Raw genomic sequence first — 4419 nt, forward strand, 5'->3', positions numbered from 1 at the left:
CCACCGCAATGGCATGCACGCGGTCAGAGCTCACCGTTGCATCACTGGATCCCTAACCACCCTAACTAGCTTCGTTGAAGCATCGCGAAGCCATAGGGCTCATCACCTAGGCAAATGGTGGCAAGAGACCGCTGGCGTACCGCCGCGCACCCTCCACCATCCGCCATTGCTGCGGGCGTGCTTGCTCTGGTGGACCTCCGACCAAACCGAGGGTACACCTGGGCGCAGGAGGTCATGGGGAGTGCAGCGGTGGTGACCTCACCGCCGGTGGCTTCCCCATCGACGAGTAGTGGCTGGTCAACCACCTTGCTCTATCTTTGTTTGACTAACAAATGGGGCCGTTGTCCTCTGGGTCTCACGCGTCAGCGGCTATAGCTTTAGGGTTTTGTTTTATTCTTTTCCAGAATTTTGTGCTAACTTTAGAAAATCATATCTGGAGCTATTGGTGTCCAAATTGAGTGAACAAAATTTTGTTGGGTTCCTCATAAAGTAGTATTTGATAAAAATATGAAATGCACTATTTCTGGTATTTTTCTGGGAGAATAAAATAGAGCTAGATAAATGCATTTTAAATGTTTCAATCTTGTACAATGTATAAATTGAGCTAGGAAAGTGATAAAATATGATTCCATTTTTGTTGATTTTGTGTTGACATGCTCTAGCTATAAAAAATACTAAAACTACAGTAAGCATGCTTGGAATAGGGTCTTCCTATTTAATCTTAAATAATTGCTAGTTTTTAGTGAAAATAAATGAGGTAAAAATACAAAACTAATGATCATGCAAATTTTTACACAATATTATCGTACGAGAAGGCATGTAAGAAAAATATGAAATCTGTTGTTTGACACTTTTCACTAGGCTAAACTATTTTTGCTAAAATAATCCTAGGCAACTTGTCATTTTTATAGAGATGGCTATATTTATCTAAATGGCATGAAGTTTGTACAAAATACTTTTGGGAGCATAAGTAGGCTACTATAATTTTCTCAGAATTTATGGTGCACTTTTGATTGAATTTCCTTATTTCACCTTAGTATCCAAATAAATTAATAAATGTATTTAAATAATTTACTTGGGCTTGACCATCATGTTTTCTAGAGTGTATGTGATGCCTATGAACTGTTGGTACCATTGGTTGTGCCCAAATTTGATTGCTTGTATGTAGTGAAATATTAATTGCTCTATAATTCAATTTTAGTGACTGTTTGGATAGTTTTGGTTGTGAAGTAAATTGCATGGGTAAAACGATGTTTTCTGTGAATATTTTCAATAACAAAGTTATAGATAACTTACTTATCTTGCTTGTGTCAAATTTTCGTGGCAATAGGCTAAATGGTTTGAGAATTATAGCTGTTAGAAGTTGGTCTCTAGAAATGCTCATTCTCTGGAAATTTCTAGATAGACCTAGGAAGTTTACCTATTTTCACTAGGATAATGGTTGAATCACCTGTTGGTGATTAAATGAAAGTTGTAGGAAGTTTTATAAGCTTTCCAGAAAGTCCAAGATCATAGTATTTGGTTGAGTAGAACTCCTAATATAACCAAATTAAGTAGCTCCTGTTTACAGCAGGAAATGACTAAATCAAGTATAGTTGTTTGTCTTATTTGATGCTTTTGTAGATGCTTAGGCTAATTGAGATTAGTTGTTAGCTGCAGGTTCTAGGCCTCTTACTGATGATGAATAACTTTACCTTAGGTTGCTAGAACTTAGTGAATGTATGTTTCTTGTATTATTGGAGAGATATGCACCTACTCAGTAAAAATCAACTAGAAGAAAGTTATACATCTACTTGGTTGATGAGTGTTAAACTTATCATACACCTTATGGATAACCATGCTCATGCATACACAATTTATCATATGATGTAATCTCTTATGCATTCATGGTACTCATTTGTGCATATGCATGCAATAGGTTTCCCGGAAGGAGTGACGCTTCTCGAGTTCGAACTCAAGCATCAGGAGGAGGAGCAGGCAGCCCTTGCCACTGGAGCTCGACGGGGGCGCCATCTCACAAGCCTTGAGTGCCTTCGATAGCTCGCTGGCCTCATGCATCCGGTGGACCTCCTCGACACCTGCGGGATCCTGCTGCCCGTGGTGGAGCCCAGCGTGACGTGGAGCTCGTCCTTGAACCCCGAGTGCATCGACAGGTCGCACTCATCAACGAGCATGCTGTAGCTCTAGAGAATGGACTTGGTGGACTAGCAGTCCTCGTACGTCTTCTGGATGTCGTGAAGGCTTGTCAGGTACAGCACCACCTTCCGAGCGCTGTCCGACGGGGGCGGTAGAACTGACGGCTACGGCTACGGCGGTGCCAGCTTGGCGAGCTTTGTGTCGATCCTCTGCTGGAACGCGCTGACCCACGCGTGGACGATGCCCGGGAACCTCTGTATCTCGCGCTTCTTGACGTCCACTGATGTAGACAAGGCCCGATCTTTCGAAAGGTATGGTAGCGTCGATTGGTGGAGACTCAACATTCACGATCTAGGCTTTAAACACCACTGCTCCGTTGGTTATCAACCACGCGAACGCGATTGACCTCGCCGAGAAGGCTTTTCTGCAAGCGAATCGAGAACACAAGCAAGAACGGGATGAACGTAATCTGAAATTACAAATAAATATGAGGCTTATGAAATTAAGAAGAAGTTCAAGTCTTTATTCGAAAGGACTAATCGCCACAGGCGAACATGATCAAGAACTAGGGCCCTGGTTCACAGCAAGCAGCCTTGGCGGCACAGTTGCAGCAAAACGATGTCTGTTTCACGAGGAAATCAAGAACTAAACAAAACACAAACCCTAAGGAGAGCGATGGCTGCTATTTATAGAGTCTTGGGCGTCACCCCCCTGGACGCGCCCCCTAATGGGCCCAAACACGATACATGGTCCGTTAGAGGGTGTCGCAGCACCCTGACAGATTCTGGACGCTGACTTGTTTCGACGATTCCCGTTGATTCCGAAGGTCTTTTGATATGAAACCACTTGGATTGGCTTCCTTACCAAATTAGCTTTCCAACCATATGTGGATTGTCGAAAACGGAGTCTCGATGCGTCCTGGGTGACCAGTTTAAGGTAGACTGGTCCTGGAGCCCGAGCTGGACTCAAACTTGAGTTGGACTGGGCTTCCACCATGAAAAAGATGAATTGGATGCCCATGCTGGACCTCCTCCTCTCCTTGGCCTGTATGCGATGAAGTAGTGATGTCCTCATCACCCACCTCATCGCCGCCACCGCCACCGCCCAGGCCGTCTGGCTTCTTAATACACTCCTTGATGCCAGGGTCGTCCGGCGGCGGGGGTATCTCATCCAGCGCCTTCCAGAACGCGGCGATGACGTTCAGATCGAACTCGGGCGATCCTGGGGCCGACTTCTCCTGCCGCTCCTCGCCGTCGGCGTCGCCCTCCTCATCCTTGTCATCAAGGCCGTCCATGAGCTCCCACACGTTGATTACCTCGGGCTCGCGGACCTGCGTCTTGGCCGGCGACCCTGGCACCTGTTTCTGTCGCCGCATCAGCTGTGGCTTCAGCGGCAGCGGCGGCGTCTTCGCCGCTCCGACAACTCCGCTATCATCGCGCCACTTCATCATCTCCTCCTCGTCCCGGTCGAGGCTAAGCGACCCTAGCGTGGAGGACTTGAGCGCGACGGCAGTGAGTTGAAGGATGCGCACGAGGCTGCGGCGCGTAAAGTTACGCGGATGAGGGAGATTTTTTCCAACTCTTAAAATATTAGGAGATTGTAATAGGAGTTGTTGGAGATAGATTTTTATGGATCCTTCTAAAAACTTAAGATTAGGAGGAGGATTAGGGAACTCTTGGAGATGCTCTTAGGTGGTCCACAACATGTGCTAGCGGGAGGGAGATCATTTGGGCGCAACGCTCCTCCAGTTGCAGCCAACGGTGCCAATTCCTATGAAAGCCAGAAAATCTACTAATAGGTTTAGTGAAACCATCAATTTCATGTTACAAATATTCGTATGTTTTTTTCTATAAACTTCGTTTAAGTTAGATGCATTTAGTTTATAGAACACAGGTAACGTTACATATAATCTAGAACAGATGAGTTAATACCTCTTTGAACCTATATATTCTAGTACAATGATTAAGCAACCACCATTATTTTAGTGAGCTTCTCGAAATGGCAGTGCTACCTACGTCATACCTGATCTCACCGTCAGGCAAGACGAGCCAAAAGTTAGGAACCACCCGGGGTGGCTCTACTGCCCTTGCTTGATTGCGCGAAGCAGGCTTGACGGAGACGTGATGTTAAAAACATAGTAGGGCCTTGTATAAAATTTAGAACATTAATAACTTCTAACTATTTAGATTTGGGGAAAAGCTATAGAACTGTCCGTTGTTTCTGTGACATCCAACACCTGATTTTTTTGCCGTCGGATCTGTTTCTGGCTTCGCTTTCAGCCGT

At 45.2% G+C, this 4419-nt stretch overlaps 1 pseudogene; it reads right to left on the minus strand.

The window, feature by feature from the left end:
- Positions 1-1893: 1893 nt before the first annotated feature.
- LOC136460588 (uncharacterized protein At3g28850-like) lies at positions 1894-4156 on the minus strand (annotated as a pseudogene).
- Between the last annotated feature and the right edge of the window lie 263 nt (positions 4157-4419).

The sequence above is a fragment of the Miscanthus floridulus genome, chromosome 6 (genome assembly GCF_019320115.1).
Source record: "Miscanthus floridulus cultivar M001 chromosome 6, ASM1932011v1, whole genome shotgun sequence".
Taxonomy (NCBI): domain Eukaryota; kingdom Viridiplantae; phylum Streptophyta; class Magnoliopsida; order Poales; family Poaceae; genus Miscanthus; species Miscanthus floridulus.